Consider the following 24,321-nt stretch of genomic DNA (forward strand, 5'->3'; position numbering starts at 1 on the left):
GTTTCTGGAGTTTTTTCAAGTGTTGCTCTAAATCACAGTACTTTATGGCACTGTTTCTAGACCAGGTTAGGATAGAGAGGTCAGGGAAAGATCAAAGTTACTTGTTTATTTAGTTTCAGTTAGTTACTTAAAGACACCCGTTGATCTTTTCCAATATTCTAAAATAAGCTTGATCCTTGAGTCACAATTTGAAGCAAGGTGAGGGCAAGGGTTTATTTAAAACAGACTCTATTTCCCTCTTTGCTTGTCCTCAAAAGGACAGCACCATGAACCCCAAATGCATCCTTCACAGGGAAGCTAAAAGAAACATGTAATCATTTCTCCCTGCTGTACTGTGTGGGGGCTAGAACTCTGCTGTTCCTTCTTTGTCAGGGGATCCTAGCTCTTTCTCTCCCTCTGTAGGTTGATGTTTCCATGGAAACATGCTCTTTAATGCTTCTGAAATTACTGTGCATTTATACCATTAACTCTTTGTTGACCAGGTCAGGTCACAAAATGATTTATTTTCCAACCTCTGAAAAGTAATTCCACTTTCTACCTCTTTTTTACTGCCAACTGTTTTAAAAAGTAACCTGATGTCCCTTTTTCCGCACCAGACCTCACTCCTTAACCCTTGCTATCTTGGCTTTTGCCTCTATCATTCTACTGGAACTATTCTTACAAGGTCATCAATAATCCAAGCAAGTTCAGCAAAAATAGAATTAGTAGGATTTGCTTCATCATCATTCTCCTTGACATTATACAGCTTTTAACAGTTGACACGCCCAAATTTTCAGCAACTCTCCTTTCCCTTCTTTATTTGTTGTTTAAAACAGAATAATTTCTTGACTCTCCTTCTACTTCTCAGGCTAGTTCTCTCTCCTTTTCTATCCATTTTCACTTGAAACTCCCTAACTTGGGGGCACCTCAAGATTGTCTTTCACCTCTGCTCTCTCCCTCTGAGACTCAATTCATAGCCATCGTGTCAGCAAATCACTTCTATACCAAGGCTTCCAAAATCTCCATCAGAGGTCCCATCTCTTTCCTGACCTTCAGTTGATTGGACCATTCTACCTGAACGTTCTGATATCAGGTGAAACTTAACATAGCGAAGTCCAAGCTAAGTTCCTGTGTCTTTTGGCAATGAGACCACTATTCCTATAGTGTTAAAATTCTGGCACAGTTTTGACTTCTCTCTTTCTGTTATAATTTCATCTTTACAACATGAATGAAGAAAAGAATAAGCTGACTGGTCTTATTAACTGCATTCTCAGAACCAGTCAAATCAGTTAAAATGTCAGCTGTAGTTTAGCATTATGTACAAAATAAGCTGACTGATATTTTCCCCTTCTCAGAATTTTGTCTCCCCAAGATGAATGAATCTCATGGCTGTCTAGCCTATAAGTGAAATTGCTTGGAAGTTGTATTTTTGTTCTGGTCATTCAATTAAAAAAAAAAACAAAAACCTCTAACAATGCTACTATTTATTGAGTACATGCCAAGCTCTGTTCTGGATGCTTTGCATTATTTTCAATTCTCACAGCAATGCTATAAAATAAGAGATCACATTATAATGGAGGTCCAAGGTTGGTGGCATTCGCAGTTGATCCTACTTAATTCTGAGTGATTTTAAAACCCATATTCCTTCCACTGCCTCATACTAAGAATAATGTCAACAAAAGAAGCAATTGCCAGGAGAATGTAAACAAAGAAGTCCTAAACTTCTAACATGGTAGAACTAAAATCCCAACCCAGATATGAATGGCTCCACAGCCTGGGTCCTTAATCATTATTTATACCACCACCAAATCTCAGTTGCCTTTAATTCTCCCTTGTGCCAACCTTATAAGGGAGGTTCTACAGGGATGAGAGTGAAACACGCTCTCTACAGCCCTAAGAAAGACTGGAGGCACGATTCTGGTCAGGACATACATTCATAGAATAACAAGAGAACTCCAGACTCCAGGGGCTGTCAATCTGTCATATTTCACAAGCACTAACCCCCCAAAAAGTGAAGAAATGGAATTAATTTGCCTTATAGGAAAACAGGAGACAAACCACAGAGCAGTGAGCTTGACTGGACTTCCAGAGGAATTAATTCTCAGATCACACTCTGGGAAGAAGTCAGTTATGAAAGTTTAGGACCATATTCTTGGAGTTCTTGTTAGAGACATACAACAAGAGTTAGAATATTTATTTGGCTTGGTTAAGACTGGAAAAAGTTTATTCTGGTTTGGCACAGAATATACAACCTCTCTCTGGACTTACAATATGAAAATACTTCTTTGGAGCTATAATCAACTCTCAATTATCTTCAGTAAGGGAGGCAGAACCATACTTATGATCTGAACAATCAAATACACAGAGTATTCTCATACTTTGTTCACTTGCTCCTTCTTTACCTTCTTTCCAGTATGTTTTTGTTTACCTTTTTCCTTATCGGAGGTTTTTTGGGAAATTCAGGAAGGGTCTCTGTTCATTTCAGCCATTCTCAGGACATGAACTCTTCCTCTAAGTGGATGAGTCCCGATTCTATGCCTGTGGTCCTGACCTCTTTCACATCTCCCACTTCTATCTCTTGTTGGCCATTTCCACTTAATTCTTCCTGTTACAAATTCTTAGTGCTAGAGATTGACTTGTTTTCTCTTTCCCCTCAGAACAGGGGACTTTCAAATTCCCTTCTCTCATTGGTATTTACCAAGCACTTGGAATGGTGCCTGACACATAGTAGGCACTCAGTAAATATTAACTATTAATATATAAATATTCCTTCAGTCTTGAAACCTCCCAGGTGTTCTTGATAGCTTCCTTTTCTTAGTTTCCCATGCCTGATTAGTACCTCAAAACATTCCTGTTTTTACAAAAATAATTCTTGCATTTGTCCCTTCCTTTCTATCCCCACAATTTTCATCCTAGACCAGGCCTTTGTCATATCACACCCAGTCCCCTCCTGGGCCCTCTGCCTTATATCAATCCCCCACCCCAAATACAACTTGAACTTAATCTTGCTAGACTTTTTAATTCTATGTCGCTACCTACTCAAAACTCTCCAATGGTTCCCCATTACCCAAAGCAAAAATCCACCTTCAGTCAAGGGTCTCTATGTCCTGGCCCCATCTATCTGTTCGGAGCTCTCTCATTCTCTATATGAACGCTTGCTGAAGCCAAGCAGCTCCTTCACTGTCCCCTGAACATTACATGCATTTTCCTACCCCTCTTATGTTTTCACTCAATTGAGTAATCCAAATCTTGCTCATGATTATGGACTCAGGTCAAATCTTACCCTCTCTCTAACACCTTCCTGACATTCAAGGTGCCTCTTTCCTCTTCTCTCCTCCTGCCCTTTCTAGCTGCCAGTTTACATTTCAGTATTTCATTCATTACCAAACTGACCTGTTTCATTCCTTTTTGTTATTTAACTTTTTATGTGTCTGTATCTTCTTTCCCATGATAGACAATACACTATTAGAAGGTAAGAATCAAATCTTGTCCTCTTAGTATCCTTTGCAGAATCCAAATTAGTGCCTTGCTTGTGTTAAGTATTCGATAAGTACTTATTGATTTGTTTTGAACTTCCAGAAGACTAGTTTTGGAAGTTTCCCCTGCTACGTTCTCACTTCCCAGCCCCCCAACATCTACACACACACACACACACACACACACACACAACATTTAGTACAAATTCATGTGGAAGAAAGTGACTCTCCAATTATTGATTTTAAAAAAAGGTTCTAAAGAAGGTATACCTATAATCTTTCTTTTCTGAAAACAATGAGACAAAAAGCAGAGTTGACCTCATTCTTGCATGGGCCCTTTAAAAATTTTCCCCCTTTGAATGTTCTCCCCATTATATTGTCCATGAAAACATCTGTCTGCCCATGAGAATCATATAACCCACCCAAATCTTATTCCATAAGAAAGAAAAAGAAATAATTTTTTTTATTATTGTGGCTGTTGGCAATGATTTCTTTTAGTTTGGAAACTAAAACCATTAGGGAAACCTGAAACATATGTAAAAAATAATATTTGCAAGTTCTTTACTAATGTAAATTTATTTTGTTAGTTTAGGGACAGAGAAAAAATAAAACTCAGGCTCCTAGGTGGCTTAGTCGGTTAAGCATCTGACTCTTGATTTCGGCTCAGGTCATGATCTCGGGGTTGTGAGATCAAGCCCCGTGCTGTGCTTACACGCTGGGCATGGGGCCCACTTAAAATTCTCTCTCTCTCTCTCTCCCTCTGTCCCTCCCCCCCCAAAAAACAACTCATTTTGCTTATAACATTGAGAAGAGAAGTTCTTTAAAAAAGAAACCAGAAAAACAAAAGGGAAATGTGTTACTGTTTTCTAGTATTTTTCAATTTTTTTGAGAAAAATTATAATCTCCTCAGTGAGGGAAGGAGACTAAGTTTTTTCTCAATGTTCACATAACTACAAAATTCCTCCCTCACCTTTCCTTCCTCCCCCAATTAATCCATCACATCACATAAGAGCAGAAGAGAGGGGCAACTGGGTGGCAGTTGGTTAAGCTTCTGACTCTTGGTTTCAGCTCAGGTCATGATCTTGGGGTTGTGGAATCAAGCCCCATGCCAGGCTCTGCGCTCAGTGCAGAGTCTGCTGGAGATTATCTCCCTCTCCCCCTGCTCACTCTCTCTCTAAATAAATAAAATCTTTTTTAAAAAGTAGAAGAGAAAGTGAGGGTGAATATTCAAATATTCACACTAATACCTTCTCTATATTTGACTCAACTCTTGATAACCCAGGATGTCAGTATCTGCAGAGAGGTCTATGGGTCAGTGCAGATAATACACAAAGTGAATGTTTCACAGATGGGAAATTAAGAGCTGAGCATAGTTCAGACTTTCTCCTTTGTAGATAACACCAGGACACGAAGTAGTAGTCCAGGTGGAAATCAGAAAGTTGTTATTAATAAGTCTCTCTGAACCTCAGCAAAGGTTTAATCCCTGTGAAAGCAGAGGGAAGTTAATTTGATTAACACTTGCCTGAATTCCCTCATATTTGGGCATCCTAGCATAACCTAGAGGAATTTAGCATTTGAGTCAATTTCCTTCCATCTCTTCCAATCACTACCAGGTTGTTTTGATTATATAAAATTAAAACACATTCAGCGTGATTGGGGGAGAGGAGCAAAATAGCCTAAAGAATTGCAGTGTTTGATGTGTTCAATTACAAAAGGGGTTAGGGGTGGGTGTACAAGAGGGAGAGAATGTGAGGGCGCAAGCACACACTGGAGAGGAATGAAGAGATGGAGAGAAGATGAAGCAGCGTGCAGCATGCTGGATAACATTTCCATGGCAACCACATCACATCCACAGAGAACTGCCAAAATAAGTCAAGATCCAAGTAAGTAGGTGTTGGTGGAAAGAGGAGATTAGAACTCAGCAATGGACAAAAACCACTAGAGGAGATGAATGATCTTTGTGAGTTTAACCCTTCTTCCCATTTCTTTTTCTAACCATACCCAAAGCTCCAGTTTAAGTGAGAAGGCAACTGAAGTGTGGCTGTTGCCCAATCAAAATTTCATCCAGGAAGGCCTCAGGATGGTAGAAAAGAGGCTTAAGAATCTTCAATAAAGCCAAAAGTGAGGTAAATCATTTCCCTATAGCCATTAGCTTTCTTTCACAACTTTTTTTTCAGCCATTTGCACAGGAAAAGTAGATTTGTTTTCATTTTTCAGGTGGCTTAAGGAAGGCAAACAACATTAATGAAAATATTATTGGGCATGTAAAGATAGGTGCAAAGTTCCTACATCAGTGATCTAGGCTGCTTGCCCATTGGTGAAATCTACCCTATAACATAGGGAGAAGCCGTTCAAAAAATATAGTCAAGACAACCCTGTGGAAATTAGGTGCTTGGAAAGATTTTTTCCTGAGACATTTACAATTACCCAGCAAATAATGTATAGCCCTTCCTTTCTAACTTTAGGCCATCAGATATAAGAACCATCAAGGCTGCCAGGATTTTTGTGCTTTCCCACAGCATTCATGGAGAACCCCAAGATAGCATGCTACATAGTCCTCCTCTACACAGCTTTGTACTCAGAGGCCAAGCTGGGTCTCTGATGCTCACCTGGGGAGCCTGTTAAATATATGGATTTGGGGGGCAACCCCAGGGACAGGGATTCAATATGGCTGGAATAGAGCCCAAGAAAATGCATTTTAAAGCTCCCTGGTGGTTCTCTTGTGTAGCCAGGTATGGAAACCATTCAATGAAGCACACTTTCTTCCTCCCACTCCCTTGGGAACTGCCTTACTCTTTGCAAAGAGTACGGAAGCAAACCTTTCCTCACCCCCAGGAGTGGTAGATTCATCAAACCTAGCAGAATTGCCCCTCATGTACTCACCAGGCCAGAAAAACACCATTCTGCATTAAAAAATAAATCTGAGACTAGCACGAGATCTCCAACTACTCCTGTCTAGGACAGTTTGCTTTTGGAATCACTCTTGTATAAATGTTGGTGGGAGATGGGGAAGGGGTGAACCAGAGAGAAATAGAACATAGATAACACCAAAGGGCTTAGACAGTAAGCAATAGTTAGGTCTTAAAGTAAAATAAATAGCTAAATTTTGAATGAGAAATAAAAGCACTCTTTATTCTCCTATCAATCCACAGAAGTACTTACCTGCATCATATAGCCTTGCCATAAAAATCCCAAGAAATTCAAAGGCTCCCTTGATATCACTTATCTCAAAACTTAGTTCTTTTACCTCTTAATGTCACCATCCTTCTGATTCAGATTTACACAACCCAACATTTAAGGAATCTCTTCCCAAGCTAAAGCCTACAAAAAAGGTGAAATTTACTAGGTGAAGCATCTGACAAGAGCAAAGTCAAGTTTATGCAACGAATGATCACTGAGCCCTAATATATGTCAGGCACTGTGAATACAGAGAAAAGTAAAAGACGTTAATTGCATCTCCCAAGCACTTACTCTGTTACAGGTATTTTGCATATGTTACTCATGTAATCCCACATCACAGATGAGGAAACTAAGGCTCAGAAATGTGACTTATTTTGTCAAAGTTATATAGCTATTTAATGACAAGAGGGAATTAAAATTGACATTTGTCTGATGCCCAAATTATACTTTTTTTAACCTACCACACTAGCTCTTTCCTACCATTGAGGGTACAAACAGAAATGCATATATAAAAATTAATATTGCTGACCACATGTCCACTTTCCCCCTCTATTTCCATCCCCAAACTGGTGCCAAGGACACATGGATTCATCATGGGAAAAAAAGAATGCCCTTTTCTGGGCACCTGGGTGGCTCAGTCAGTTAAGCATCTGACTCTTGGTTTTAGCTCAGGTCACAATCTCAGGGTCATGGGATCAAGCCCCGAGTCAGGCTCTGCACTCAGTGGGGAGTCTCCTAGAGATTCTCTCTCTCTCCCTCTCCCTCTGCCCCTCCCCCTGCACACACACTCTCTCTCTCAAATAAATAAATCTTAAAAAGAAAAAAAAGAATGCCGTCTTCTGAGAAAAGATGAGAAATTTTTTTTGTCCCTTTGTCCAGGGCTAGGGAAAGTGAAGATACCCTTTCCATGAGTGAGGTAAAGGATTATATATATATATATATATGTCTCTCTTTGCCTTTCTTCATTTTTCCCCTTTGATCAGGCTTGAGACTTTGCATTCCTTCTACTTGAGAGGTGATGGACTCTGAAGAATAATGAGGATTTGATGGGATGTCAAAGACAAGGAACAAGGAGCTTGGTGTTTTATGAAAAACTGCAATTAGATTCCTAAGGGATGCCCCAATCAATTCTCCAAAGAGAAAACAGACAAGAAGCATTTATCAAAGAAATAAAATAATTTGTATTTTGGGTGTGTCCAACACACACACACACACACACACACACACAAACACACACACACACACATATATATTTCAGGATGGGAACCCATTGCATGAAATGTGCATCATCACCTCCACTCACCTGTCCTTTCCCTCCTCTCTGCCTTTCCAAATACTGGCCTGCCACTGTCCCCTCTCTCATGAACAGAGCATAGAAGTAAGTGACTTCTGGGTGTTATGCGCAACTAATGAATCATTGAACACTACATCTAAAACTGATGATGTACTACATGTTGGCTAACTGAACATAATAATAAAAACATTTTTTTAAATAAAAATTAAAACACATGAAATTAAAAAAAAAGAAATAAGTGACACCACAAGTACAACATGCCAAGTACAGTAACACCAGGAAGTGAGAGCATAGGGGAGGATACACGGAAGCTGTGTGGGGAAGGAGCTTATGGCTTCACAAGGAGGAGCTAGTTTAGCTGGGTCTTAAAGAATGAGTTCACCTGGAAGAGAAGAGAGGGATGGAAGCCTAGAGAATGTAGCATGTACAAAGGCAAATGTTTGCAGAAATGATGACTCTATGGCTTCAGGATAGGATGGAGGAAAGGGAATAAGGTCACTGTAGTCAGGAAAAGCAGTGGCAAGATTTAAGCCTAAAAAGAGAGACTGAGGTCATCTATGAAGGTCTTGAACATGATGCTGTATCTGTATAAATAAATATCCAAGAAAAGTTTTCAAACAAGGCAGATAAGTGGATCCAATTAGTTTTTCTAATTAAATTTTTTGTTAAGAAAAATAATGCTTGGCATGAAGACAAGTTAGGGGGCTCAGAGTCTAGATAAGAGAAACAATGCGAATTTGAAACATAGTAGTGGAAACGGTGATTGAATACCGAAAGACAATCTAAGAGACTATTGTGAACAGAGTAGATGGATGTGGAATGTGAAATGTAATGGATTTAACTGCATCCATTGTTCCTTCTCATTACAGGGAGAAAAAGCACAGCTCCGAGCTCTGCTGGAGACTCTTAAGGTACGACACCTTACATTTATGACCTTTCTTATTATAACTATCACCTCCTTAGGACTTCAAAGTCAGTGATGAACTGATTGGTTCTTACTCAAATTGGAAGAGGAAGGAGAAGGAAGGCTGGGAGAGTCAAGAAGGAAACGGAGCTTGGGGTATTAAATAAAGACCTAGGAGGGGGCAGCATAAGCATTTTCAGGTTGGAAGATCATGCTGGTAGAAGTATGGAGAATGACCTGAGGGGCCAGCATCCCCCAAGGAAACTTTGATATGTCTGATAAAAGTTATTTAACTACTTCGGAAGTCCTCCTTTCCTCAGATTTGAAAATTCTGCTTTCTTTCACCTTTTTGGAGACCCTTTAACTATTAGCATTATTCTTGCTCAGGCCATCTCAAAATCACCGGCATCTCTTTTACATGGTGAGACATAAGATTGTATGATCACCTCAGTAATTTTTCCAAAGTCTACACCCTGACCTCCTCTCAAATGTTAGCATGCAGAGACACCAGTGCAAACAATTTGAAAAAGTTGCCCTAGGTGATTCTAGAATCTGCCTCCACCACACAGCCTCATCCCCAACTGAAAACTTCTACTTTAATGTGTGCCTGACCTATGCTGAGTGAGAAGAAAGACTGCACACCAATTTGATACTTCAATGAACTCATATGGACTCAGGCTCCTTCTCATTACAGCATCATATTACAGGACCATGTTTAAGTCATGGCTCACTGCGATTCTGGCTGTATTTTGCAGTCCCCTTCCATTCTGTTTTTCTGCAAGTCAACTCTTCATTATCAGCACTAAAGGGAGGACAGGGAGGGCGTACGTAACCAAAATCAACAGATAACTCCAAACCTTATTGTAGGCAAAGGTTCAAAATTCTCTCCCACTGAGTCTTTTGCAGAGCTCCTATCATGAAGCAAAACTTAATAATACTTTAGCTGTTCTCTTTGCTCTTCCACACCTGCTGGTGGATGTCCTAACAAGCAGCAAAATGACCGAATCCCAGCAGGAGGGGTAAGGGTGAAAAGCAAAAAATCTAGAAACTTCACAAAGTTGATAGTAAGTGCCTGAATGATAGGCTCTTGGAAAATCAGGCCCTGGTTGATGAGGCTTATTTTTTCCCCTACATGCAATGAAGACAAATCATCAAGCAAGTTTGCTCCAAGATGTAAATTCTGAGTTGCCATGAATTACTCCCACAACTCAGGAGAGAGGCAAAGAATGGGAAAAGCCTCAATTTTCACTTTTTAAATGTGTAACCATAACCTTAAAATTCATCCAATTCAGGAAGCAGCTTGTCTCTGAATGTGATGAAAAAAAAAAGTCTATTGAGTCTATCAGGGCTTCTGACACACTCACAGATGGTGCAATTAACATCTAGCTCTGCCTGCATCCTATCCTACCCCTTTCCCCCTTGTCACTGTACTAGATTTGAGCAACACCTGATTTCATCTTCCCTTTTGTTCTATCCCTTGTTTTCTCCTCTGTGGGTGCTGTTGTCACTGGGGGTGGGGAACTTCATTTCTTTTGGCAGTGACATTCTGAGAGCAGGGACTAGAGCGGAAAGGCTGGAATGATGGCCCGGCCTGCATGCTCCTCATCCCCGAAGGTTTTTTTGTTCTCCGAGGATTGTGCCTATGGAAGAAATACCCACCGATGAAGCATCATCGCCTTGTAAAGAGATCTGAAGCAAATATGGCCATGTGAACATTAAGTCTGTGCAGTGAAAGCAGGTATCTGAGATAGTATTTTCTGTACTTCCCTGTGCCTTTAAAGAATTTCATATTTTAAAAATGTTTCCTTGTATGGAACAAAGACAGCAAACCTGCACCCATTCTATTGTTCCACAGTTCATTAAAGCAGAGACTGTTGATCCTAAGAAATGCATTTTGCTGTTATATATGGTATTTACTCCTGCTGGAAACTAGGCTTCTGTACCCAATTCAACATGTGCCTCTGAAACACACACCAAAGTAACAGATAAGGTTCACTTTTCCATCTAACAAGTAGGATGATAAATAGATCACTCCCAACTAGGTAGGTAGCATTCCTAAGTGAGAGGCTGGGACCTTATTCAGATGTAACCACTGGTGCACAGAATAGGAAGGTGTCTTCCAGCTTCAGCATTTAGCCAGAGGTCACCTCTCCACATCATTATCAGCCTTGCTCCATGGTTTATGAGGCAATGAATGCATAACACACACTGCTAATGGAGGCACGTACATGCTGTCCTGTCCGGACGCAGGCTGATGCGGAAGGACATGATTTTACATTTAGGTATGTCTCCAATTCCCAACAAATCCCTGCCTGGTGAAAACAATGCAATCCCCTAAAGGAGAGTCCCTATAGAAAAAGCATCAGGAAAATAAATTCTTTTTGTGGAGGCATGCAAACAGTAACTGAAGTTGTTTTGATAGCATAATATCACTTTTGTATACAATAAAATGACATGTGTGTCTGGATAAACAAAATATATTTATAACATTTTTAAAGCCTGGAAGAAAACACCCCAAATATAACCACATTAGCTCTTTTGTGATTAAAAAATCTTCATATTCTCATACTTCTGTAAATTTTCAAGTGTGTGTGTGTGTGTGTGTGTGTGTGTGTATAAATTGTATTTTATAAACCAAAACAAGGATCTACTTCGGTCATCTGCACAGCATATTACATAGCAAATGAAAATTATTACTGTAATATGTAGAAACTTGGGAAAAAGTCCATCCATCACAACATCGTCTGAAAAGCATAATGAAAAACTGGATGTACATTGTGATGGCAATTGTATAAAAATAGCTATTCATGAGGTGGTCAAAGGCTAGAATAAAATTAAAATACTTGTGTTACAGTGGTGGGAGTATAAGTGATTTTCTTTTGCCTCCAATTTCCCTATTGCTTCTAAAAAACTTTCAATCTATGCATCATCTTAAAAATATGCAATCATTGTCCATTAACAGATGAATGGATAAAGAAGACGTGGATTATATATATATATAATGGAATATTACTCAGCCATCAAAAAGAATGAAATCTTGCCATTTGCAACAATGTGGATGGAATTAGAGGGTATTATGCTAAGTGAAATAAGTCAGAGAAAGACAAATACTGCATGATTTCACTCGTATGTAGAATTTAAGAAATAAAACAGATGAACATAGCAGAAGGGAGGGAAAAATAAGATGAAAATAGGGAGGCAAACCACAAGACAGCTCTAGGACACAAACTGAGGGTTGCTGGAGGGGAGGTGGGTGGGAGGATGGGGTAACTGGGAGATAGGCTTATTAAGGAGGGCATGTGATGTAATGAGCACTGGGTATTATATGCAACTGATGATTCACTAAATTTTACTCCTGAAACTAACAATAGAGTACATGTTTACTAAACATGTTTACTAAACTGAATTTAAATAAAGAATTTTAAAAATGCAATCACTACCATAGCTTAAGTCAGTTTATTATGGGTTAGGACCAAGTACCTCAAGAAATGGAGATAAGTTGGCTCTGAGAGTAAACTAATAAAATTCAACCTATCATGGCTGATATGGGTTTGCATACAACGTCACGAAGGTTGTGGAGTTAGGAAGACTTGAGCTCATGGCCCACCTGTGATGGCACTTACTATGCAGACCTTGGGTGAGTTGGTCTCTTGGAGGCCCCCTCTCCCCAAATACCCATGATGTGATCATGTTTACTTGGGGGTGAGGGTGGGGGGACACAGAGTAACACATCTATACTGCCGAGCACTAATAGGTAATTAACAAATTATTGCTGCTTGGGCGTCCTAAGTCAAAGTAGACCAAGCAGAGCCTGGAGCTCTTACCAAGGTCATTCTAAGGGTATAAGAAATCTGCAAAAGAAATAAATGAATTAACATATGCAACTTGTTTAACAGGAATCTCTAAAGAAAGATTGAATTAACAAAAGAAACTTGCCTGTTTGAAACCTATAAAAGAACCAGTCTTTTCTAGCACTGTAGAGGACTGCACCTGGAAAAACATAAAAATGTTTTTTTCTTGTCCAAATACATTTGGCAGGTAAGACTGGGATTGAAATAGGTACATGATAACTTTAGTGACACCAGCCCCTCAGACCAGGTAATTTGCTTCCCCTGTGGTCTAGACCAGGGAATCTGGTCTACCAGAGAATATTCTTATAACTCAGCAATGGCAACTCCAGTATTTCAATAGAAGAGGAGTTCTTTGAAGAGCAGCAGTATGCAGTCTGTGTATGGGGAGGATGGGGAGGGAGATGTTAGCACACTGGGACTTTTAAAACATCATCTGCATCATAAACATACAATCTAAGTAAAACCAGTGGATTTATTTGTCAGAGTTTAGGAGGGGGAATTGACAGGAATTTTAAGGAGGCCAAGTACTATCCCCCTCCTCTTGGCCTATGTAATTTAGCTAACTGTGGAAATTTCCTACAAGGAAAAGAGTATAATGAGCAATCAACCAGTAGAAAATCTTTCTAATAGATATTTTTAGTGAATATTGGAAGTTCATTAAAAATGGCTACAAATTCTTCATCACTTCCTCTTTCAAGAGGCAGTCTATTTCTCCTCTCCTCCCCCAAACTGGGTGGGGCCTGCTTTGACCAAGACAGTACAGAAGTAACACTGTGCCAGGTGGAACTAGCCACCATGCCTTGAGGAAGCCCAAGTAGCCAAATGGAGAGGCCTATGTGGAGGAGAACTGAGTCCCATCTGACAGCCATCAGTGGTTTGCTCACTATCGGAATGTGCCATCTTGAAATTAGATCCTCTGGCTCTGGTCACTCAATAACTAATGCCACTTGGAGCTAAAATAAGCTCTCCCTGTTATTCCTTCTCAGATTGCCAAATCATTAGCCAAATGATTGTTGTTATTTTAAACTAGTGAGTTTGAAGGTGATTGGTTATGGAACAATTGATAATGGAAACTATTACTAACTGGCATCTGGTTAATACCTCAGTCTGTTATGAGTTTGGTTAGGATGGATTATTGCCCTGATACTGACCAACTCAGAGAATAAAATTAAGATTGGGAGACTAAAAATTCAGTCAGTATAATTCTATCGAAGTAAAAACTTCTCTTTAGCTTCTGCTTAAGTACCCCACTAGCCTCCCTCTGCAATACTTTTTTATTAATTTATTATTCACTTAACTAATATTCATTTAACTAATATCAAACAACTATTACATGTTAGGCTCTGGGGATTCAGTGGCAAACAAAACAGCCACAGTCCCTGCCTTCACAGGGTTCTTGTTCTACTAGACATCGAAGTTTATCTCACCAACTGCAGGAACAGTATCTGCTCTAAGTGAATTTACTACCACTGCATGAGGCCAGATCACAGTGGAGGGTCTGTTCTGCTGGTGAAGGCTGGCCTATTCCACAGGAAGCCCAGAACGGCTCAGTCGAAATCTGCATGTTGAACTGCTGTTACCAGTTCCTATGGCTTCTCCTCCAGGCCAACACTCAAAGATCCAGGGGGAGAACTGTACCCGTCCTCCTGAACATAACCTCAGTTCAGGGTTCTCTGGATGAAAGACAAATGCAAAGGAAGGCAGAGGTTTAGATTTGCCATGAGAAGGATCCTTGAAGGCCTCTTGAAAATCAATATGCAACTCCTCTACCAAAGAAGGGTAGTGTCTTTGCTTTACAAATCAATATTGGTCAATTCAAACTCTGAGAAGGATTTTTTTTTTAATTTGAATAATTTCAGCAATACAGAACCTTAGCAATTTGCCAACTAATAATCACTTTAATTAAGATTTGTATAATGAATGTCTAATGACTCATGGATTTCTTTCATGTACCTCACAGTTCTTCCATTATCATTACCAGGAACTGTTTTCCATGGGGCCTTAGACAAACCCTCCTCAGCTTCTACCATCATTCCCACAGTAACAGAATTAGAATTGTTAAAAATGTCTAATTTAGGGGCGCCTGGGTGGCTCAGTGGTTAAGTGTCTGCCTTTGGCTTAGGTCATGATCTCAGGGTCTTGGGATTGAGTCCCACATCAGGCTCCCTGCTCTGTGGGGAGCCTGCTTTTCCCTCTTATTCTGCCCGCCACTCCCCCTTCTTGTGCTCTCTCTACTCTATCAAGTAAATAAATTTTAAAAAATCTAAAAATAAATAAATAAATAACACAAAAATGTCTAATTTGACTAGTTCAAAAATATGCTTGCTAGGATCTTTCCCTTCAAGAGGGAATCTCAAGTATTTACTTTTTAGTTGATTAATTTATGTACCAATCAATCAAAACTGCTTAGATCCAAGGAGCACTTCATCATATGACAACACAACCAGAGCACCCACATGGCATCTGTTTGCTCAGAGATCTATTGGTTTCTTGGTCTGCTCTCGGGCTCCTGACTTCAGTGGATCAGGGACAGATGAAAACACCTAGAATGAAAATTGTCATAAGAGGCTATGCACTAAACCAAGAAGCACTGCTGTTAAATGAGCCTTAGGATTTGAACACAGGAATAGATCCCGTTAATCTGCCCTCCATGGAGGTCCACACACCGACAGCACAAGTCTCTCCATCCCTGGGAGGAAATTCTGGCAACAAACCAGGGATTCAGCTCACTTCCAAGGCCCCAAGAGGAGAGGCTCTGTGAGAATGAACAGATCATTTCCCATGCGCTCATGAACACAGGAGAGCACAGACCAGCACTAAGAAGCTGAAGTACAGTTTTGGATTCAATCTCTTTCCTTTCTTTTCTCTCAGGCCCTGGCCTTCCAGGTCCCTCTTCTTCCTTAGTTTGATGCCCCATGTTGTTTCAGGCTGTCCCAAGTTTCCAGATTCAGAGCTCTCTCAGGCATCTTTTGCAAGATGCTCCACATTCACTGCTCCTCCATGTGTTCAACCCCCATTCCTTAGAGCTAGGGTGTCAGCCAGACTAGGAGGAAAGCAAACTACACATTACACTCACACTGCGGGGAAGGAATGCTGCTTACAAGTGGGCAGCAAAGTCCTGGCACAGACGCAGGAGGGCCATCAGGACATGAACACGGTCAATTCGGGTTTTCATCATGATGGTTTCCCAGCACATGGCAGGAAAGTGTTTTGAGGAATGAATACCTTTTCCTAATTTGCACCAATGTGACTTGTGGGCTAAACTGTTCTGCAAATCCCTGAAAAATGCTTGCCTTCCCAGGGGTACTGATGTACTCAAATAAATTTCTAATTGGGCAGAAGCATTAGGAAGAGATTTTGTGCAGTGGGTGGGCTTTTCTTGTGATTCCACTCATATCAGGTGAGCTGGAGGAGGGAAAGGAAGGCTAACGGGCCTTATTTGGCTGTAACAGTGGACCTCTTCCTGTGCACCCACTCTTCATGTTTCTGTTGCTCCTAAAATATTGCTGTTGTCTCGCAAGCTTATATTTTTTTATTTTTTCACTGTGACAAATCAGAAAATGCAGTTAAGAGAAATAATGTCACCTTCCAGAGGTAACCGCATTATTGTTAGCAATTTTCTCAAGACATTTTCCAAGAATATGTAAATGCAATAGAAATATATATCATATTATACACAACTGCTCTAACCTTGTGTTTTCACTTAATACTTTCATCTCTTCCCCTACACACACACATAAGTACACGTAATATTTTTTAAAACTCGTATTTCGTTGAATGATTAACCAAAATTTGATCAATTTCATAATGGAAATTTAACATGTTTTCAATTTATAAAAACTAGATAATCACCCTCCTCTGTATACCTTTGTGCAGTTAACCTTTTCTTTAAGTAAGGTTGACCACAACCTCAATCAGTTTACTCCCAGCTGCCTCTTGCCACCCAAAGAACACATATACACGTATAGGAAGGTACGCAAATACACCCTTAATTGTGTACATACCTCTGCACAGTCACTCCCATTCACAATCATATTCAGATTCAGATCTAAACTCACACAGAAACCCACCCAGGGTACACATTCAGGCATTTACTTGCCTCTGTCATCCAAAGTGAGGGAGAGGCTGCGGCAGGACTAGGAGTGAGCAAGAATGGAGACAGGGCGGGACAGGAGTTCTGAAGGTGTGGAAGAAATGAAGTCACGCAGGGACTTGTCAGAGACATAAGAAATAATGGGGTCACGCAGGTGGCATCTCCAGTTATGTGAAGAGAAGAAGGCATCGTGGATCCCAGCTAGGAAAGGTGTGATGGTGGACACTGGGAGGCCAACAGTGAGGTCTATGCTCCAAGGGCATGATGGAGTGAGGAAGGCCTCACCAGAGAGGCAGCCACTGCACAGCCAAGCAGGGCGACGGGAAAATGGCCCCTGAGGGGTCTCAGAGGAGAACAGAGAGCCATAGGTGAGAAAAGAGAAAAAATGGAGAAGGGCACGGGCTGACGAAGAGAGGAAGGATGTCATCCCTGTGAAACATACTGCTCAACTGCCAATCTCTCCACGCGCCGTTACCCAGCATCTCTCGACGACTCAAACCAAATCCTGACACAACCTACAGATATCCTCGTATTCTGCTTTTGTCTGTGTTCAGAAATATGCTGAAGTAACGCCTGCAGCATTACAGTCCTTCTTGGTCACCACACCATCCCTCGGTGCCATCCCGACCGGAGAAGCATCCACATAGCCACCTAATCTGGAGCCCCCCATCGCTAAATCCTTTGGCACCATCTCCAAGTAAACTCCTTACCTCACACTCAGACCCCTCAACTCCTTCTATTCCCATGAGATTTCTTCTCCCTATTCATTTCCTTGTCTGTCTCTATCAAATGGAGATAAAATAGTATGTGCGTCATAGCACCGCTTTGAGGGTTAAATGAATTATTACGTGTAGAGAGACTGAGAACTTTGCCTGGGATGTTGTAAAAGCTCAAAGAATTTAACTATTATTACTATCATATTATGTATTATTACTATTACATATATAGTAATAGTATATTATATATACTATTATATATTATAATTATGTATTATATAAGGAATATATATTATATAACTAATATGTATATAAATAATATATATAATATGTAACTATATATTATATAAGTAAAATATATAATAAAATACATAAGTAATTCTCTATTATTACAATTATTTCCTTGTTTATAAATAAAATGCATGTCACTGATACTTGCCATTCCTCATCTTTTACTTAGCACCAAATTTCGAGGAGCCAGTTTCCTCTTATCTGACAAATCAGTGCCAAATACCTGAGTTCAGTGGAACATTCCCACAACTGATACTTCCTTAGATTCCCCTTCTCCAATGCCCAGGTGTCATCACACCAACATACCTGGACTGGACCATCCTATCCATTCTTTGCCTTTTCCTCTGATGGTAATATGCCATCTCTACCCATCTTTGATATCCACAGCACCTCACACAGTGCTTTATACATAGGAAGTATCTAATGAATGTTGAATTTTATCCCCCTGCTCTCCCACATTGTCTAATCCCCATTGCCCACTATCTCCTTAGCTTTTCCATAAACCACAAAGCCATTTCATGAGCAAATAAATATCATACATTCCTACAGTTATTTGTAGTAATCATTACGTCTATTATTTCAGGTTCTTTGGACAAGGTACTCTAGAATACATGAGAGGAAACAGTCCCCAAACTGATCAGACAAAAAGGGAGTGGACAATATAAGGCACAGTGCCTTGTCTCCTCTAGGTTTATAATTTAGAAGTAATTTCATGACAGCAAGACACATGACCAGGTCCACAAGGATTCCAAAGAAACGTAGGTATACCACAGTGAGATTAAGTCTATTAAAACAATAAAAAATAAATAAAAATGCATTGTGTTACCAATATCCCTACCTAAAACCTGGTCCTAGCACCAGTCATTTTTACTTCCACTGTAAATGGCCTGTGAACTTCTTCACATTGTAAGTCACAATGAGATCTCCCAAATAGTTATTTTGTGCTGAGTCTAAATTTCTGTTCACTGTAGGAATTATTTTCAAATAATGTAGAAAAACTCAATAGTTCAGAGAACTTCAATAAAGATAGCTAAAGATATGGAAGTAAACCCTTTGATGAACAGTGTAAGAAACCGGAGTTGTTTAATATAGAAAGGAGGGGTAGAAAGGTGATGAGATTTTGTCTTCAATTTCATGAAGGGTTGTTACTAGCACTGTAGTAATCATTTGCTATCTATGCCCAGAGTGGACAAAACAGGAGAAAATAAATTAAGTTACATCAGGAAAGATTTCAATTAGACATAAGGAAGAAACTTCCAGCTGATTAATTACTAGAATGAACCCCTGGAGGAGGCTGTCAGTCTCCATCTCCAGAGTGCTCCAAAGACACAATAAAAAAATCTCCATCTTGGGAGACTTTGGAAATCATCTACCTATAGGCACAATGACCTCTAGAGGTCCTCTCCAATTATTTGATTTGATGACTCTCACAGTGTTTACTGATCACAGAAATATACTGGAACTGGCAAAGGGCTGAGGATCAATAAGGCTGAGGAAAAGCGGGGATTAGCGGTAGAATTAAGTACTGATTAGACATCAGAAGTGCCATCCTCCAATACGATTATATTCTAGCCCTGTCAAGATCAAAAGAAAAACGCATAAACCCATACTTTCCCAGTGGGAGACTAAATGGTTACAAATGAAATAAAGTTTCTTCCAGTGACCTAAGCAGAACTCAATCAGTAGAGAGAATAAAAAAGCCAAGGTAAACTCATTATTTAACCATATTTTCCAGTATATCAACATGCCTCCTACAGATCTAAAGTCCATCAATGGACAGCAGGATTCCCCAAGTAAGTCTCACAGGTTTCCTCCTCTAGCCTGATATTATAAATCCACCCCTCCTCCCTCCAGCCATGTCTGACCAAAGTCCTAATGGCCTTTAAAATCCCAACTCAGATGCCACCTTCTCTATAAAGATATTTACCAAGTCCTCCAAGCTGGAGTACACATCTCCTTCACCGTATCACTGCTTTTGGACCTGTGTCCTTGCACCCATCAGAGCTCTGTGATCCCTGGAGCAGACAACTGGCAGTCAACTACATCAGGAGTAATGTTGGCCTGCCTCATCCCAGGCCCAGACAGCTCCCACGGCTGTCTTCCCTCCCTTTGATACGGGCTCTAGGGACAGTCTCCTTTCCCCTCCACTCAGGAACTTGCACCACATTCATTATGCCTTGCCAAACCTCTTGTCGAGACTGGCTATGGAATAGAAATCAGTCTCTCCAACTCTTTGCTTCTTGCTGCCCATAAAGGCATCCATAAGTCCCTTCCTGTTCAAAAATATTTTTCTTAATCACAATGGGCTTGTAGATAAGTGGGAATGAATTTTTAAAACACAGATTATAATAAAAATGAAAATGTTCCTATGATTTTGGTTTGGCTCCTTAGCTGGTTTTCTGCCTGAGATGGTAAATGGAAGTCTCATTTTGCTTTCATTCCTGAAGAAACTACTAAGTATCAAGCTGGTCACCTCTCACCCTATTAATGAAGGCCTTATAGTTCCTTTTACATCCTAAAGAGATTTATTCAAAGGAGAACAGCAGCTTTACCCTAGCATCAGGTGGCATCTTGGAAAATCTCCATACTGAATAATAGCCAGTTAAGCAGGCTTCCTCACACTCTGTGAAAGACATATTTTAAATGATGGTCTGTGACGCTGGAGAAGCTTCTGACCCCCTTTCCATATTCAATCCCTATATCTCCCTGAATTCAACAGCTATGACACCAAAGAATAATAAACAGAACTGAAGATACTCCGAGATGTCCATTGGCAATATATTTATATAGTTCCAAGACATTAACAGCATCTTCCCACAGTCTTTAGAATGTTGCAGTTATCTAAAAAAAAGTTAAATAGTGTTGTATCAGTGAATAATTAAATCAAGGCTTTTTTTTTGAACACTTACTAGATCTCTTGCATGAGTGTGTGGCAGTCTTAAAGTCTGAAATTTTCATTTAGCACCTATTTGGTGCAGGGCATGGGCTAGGTGGAGAATGTGAAAATACATAAAATATGGATGCTTGGTGGACAGTAGAGTGAAAAAATTTGACTGATTTAGGTTTTTGGAAATTTGTGTGTGTGTGTGTGGGGGGGGGGGGTATTTCTATTCAATGCCTGAAAGAAAAGAAGGAATGAAAAGAATAAAACTCTTTGGTTGAGAAATGATGCACCAAGAATTAGTAACAAGTAAAATACTGAGCAAGGTTATTGGGTGAGAGGAACAGGCTTCTAGGTCTCCCACAGAGCTCTGGTAGAGAGTTTCTCTGGTGTGGATCCAAGCTGAGTTCCCAAGCAAAGCTGGAAGACCAATGGATGTGGTGTTTTGGTCTGCAGGCACCAAGGAAGACCCAGGCTTTCTACAGTAGAAGTAAGGTAGGGTAGGTGGAGATTCAGCAGGCAGAGAGTCATGTCAAACTTAGCCCAGCCATACTAGACCCAAAGGTCAACAGCAACAAAATGAATAAGGTTGCCAGTTTACCACTGCCCATCAGAATTGGTTTTGGAACTGAGCTGGCAATTATAAGATTCTCTTTGACAGGTTGGGGAATGAGGAAAATCCCCCATGATTTTTATCCTGCCACACTTAAAACAGCTCTGTGGGAGTCGTATTACTCCCACTTTACAGAGAGAACTGGGCTTAACCTGAGGGAACTTAAGAAAAGTCATCTGTGAAGCCCATCTAACTTCAAAGTCTATGATATTATCCTTTTCCATTTGAAGATCATTTTCCTTAATAGGGAAGATGGAAGGAAAATAGGAATGGAGTATTTCTGCTTTCATTTGTCATCCACTTAACATAAAACCAACAGCCCTGTGAAATGATCCCATCTTTTGGTTATTCTTTTGTCTCCAAATCTTAAGTTATTTTTATAGTCTCTGCATCTGAAGAGGAGTGGAGAGAAAATATGGAATCTATGTTTTTGAGCACCTACAATGTGCTGAACACTTTCTACATTTTCCCCTATAAAATAAATATTATTTTCCCATTATATAAAAGAAGACACTGATACACAACAGAGGGTTAATCAACTTACATAAGATCACAAGTATTGGTCATTCAAATGATCTTCTTGCAATACTGCTATTATTCCTTGTTTATCAGCTTATTTTTCATTCATTCCAAAATATTTATTGAATGCCTTTGATATGTATTTGGTTCCAGACACTGTTCTGAGTACTTGGCATACACTGGTAACAAAGATCCTTGCTCTTGTGAAACTTAAATTCTAATGGTGGTAACCAGACAATAAATAATAAACCTAGATACATAAATGAATAAGTGGGTTTTCTTTTATCTTATGCATGTGTACTTTTGAAAATCAAGTTTACTGGTTCTGGTTCCAGGTAAAACAGAATAAATGCCAACTTTTCTCTCTCACTGAACACAACTATAAAACCTAGACAGAAGGCATGAAACAGCTACTTGAGGTTTCTGAAAATCAAATAGCAACATGCATATTGGGAAGAACACCGGGATTCAAAGTAACACCACACTTAATGGCTTTAAACAAGGCTCAGAATCTTATGATATTCCAAATACTTAAAATACAATCTAAAGTTACTCATAACACAAAAAACCATGAAGACCTCAACTTGTAAGGGAAAAGACAATCAACAGGCACCAACAACGTGACGACACAGATGTTGCAAGATTTTAGAGCAGCTGTTATAAAAATTCTCAAACAGGCAATCACAAACACTCTTGAAACAAAAGTTTAAAATGGAAGTCAAAGGGAAATTTTAGAACTGAATTGCCAAAAGAAAACACCCCCACCAACTGGAAGCAGTGACCAGAATATCAGTGGCAGAAGAAAGAGTCAGTGACTCAAAGGTAACAAGAACAGTTGGGCAGTACTTTCTCCTTGGAGCTCTAAGCACCATCTCAGACTTAGGTGGCACCATGAATATGTATATATATATCTTCCTCTAAGCTTCTAAGTTCTGATAACCACAATCCTTGCTCCAGGAATAAGAGCTGTTTCTAAAGGTATTACTTCCCACTATTCTCTTTCTGTTCCTTCAGCCCTCCAATATCCTGCATCATATTCCCTCTGTTGACTGAAATGCTCGTACATTTATGGTGGGAATGTAAAATTATATAACCACCTTGAAAAACGGCTTGGTGATATCTTACAAAAGTTAAACATATACCTATCCTATGACCCAAAAATTCTACCCCTGGGTATTTACCCAAGAGAAATGAAAACCTATGCCCACAAAAGGATCGGAACAAAAATGTTGACAGCATTTTTATTCATGATAGCCAAAACTAGAAACAACTCAAATGTTCATCCACAGAAAACAACATACTCTAATATACTTATATAATGGAATATTAGCCTAAAAACAGAACTATTGATAAATGCAACAACATGGCTGAATCTCAAAACATTATGTTGAAAGGATGTCAGACACAAAATAATACATATCGCATGACTGAATTTATATGAAGTTCTGAAATAGGCTAAATTAATTTATAGTGCAAGAAATCAGATAATGGTTGGTTACCTTTGATGTTGGGGGTGGGGGTGGTAGTGGTAGGTAGGAAAGTGACTAGGAAGGGGCACGAGGCCAATCTGACAATGAAAATACTCTATATTTTGACAGAGGTCACACCTATGAAAGCATTTGTCAAAAGTCACCGAATACACATCTAAAATATATGTTGAAGTATCTAGTGAGCTTTATTTTCATTAGAATCTTATCTTTAGATGATATTTTAGTCTCTGAACATCAAGGCAAGCAAGCCCTTTCTATCGGCTTTAGAAATATCTTTCCATAAAGTACAGGGCATATGTTTTCTAACTTCAAAAAAATTTTTTTATTTATTTAAATTCAACTAGCCAACTAGTCAACTAGTATATCTTTGGTTTTTGATATAATGTTCAATGATTCATCTTCAAAATTTTAAACCCTAAGTTAATATGATCATTATCTCCCAAGGTTCTAGCCACCTTTACATCTTCAAACAGTTCTTGGACATAACTTCTCTTGGTCTTAATTTATATTCAGGATATGTTATACTATAAATATTTCTTCATTTCAATTTATTTCACTTCAATAAGTATTCATTGACCATATCTGTATGCAAGGCAAGGTTTTAAAAATGTAAGAAATCCAAAATAGCATACAGTCCTCTCTTCAAGATGCTGACCACTTAGAGTAAAGTAGAATATAATTTTTAAAAGTATAACAGGGAATCAACAAGATAGAAAACATTCACAATAAATATGAGAAATGTTAGGTACGTCTTTTAACATCCTTGGTTGAAAGGCATTCTACATTCATAACATGACTTTTTCACTCCCACTCCCAGTCCATTTGATGTGCCACTTTTATGCTTGTAGCAAACATAATTAGCAGACATTGATGATTTCATTCCACCAAATCACCATTCTTATTAGTCCTAACAATTTTAGCAAGTGATCTTCAAAGAACATTGACCTTAATGGTTTAGATCTCACATATTTAAGAGATCCCCAGCTTACACAAGACAACCAGTATGATTTCCCCCACTAAAGTGGCACCAGCTT

The 24,321-nt window shown here is 39.5% G+C and overlaps 1 protein-coding gene across 2 annotated transcripts in view; it reads right to left on the minus strand.

Annotated features, from left to right (window-relative positions):
• GRIN2B (glutamate ionotropic receptor NMDA type subunit 2B) overlaps window positions 1-24,321 on the minus strand; it is a 409,231-nt gene that overhangs the window by 118,834 nt on the left and 266,076 nt on the right. The window lies entirely within an intron of this gene.

The sequence above is a fragment of the Phoca vitulina genome, unplaced genomic scaffold (genome assembly GCF_004348235.1).
Source record: "Phoca vitulina isolate PV1807 unplaced genomic scaffold, GSC_HSeal_1.0 scaffold64, whole genome shotgun sequence".
Classification (NCBI taxonomy): Eukaryota; Metazoa; Chordata; class Mammalia; order Carnivora; family Phocidae; genus Phoca; species Phoca vitulina.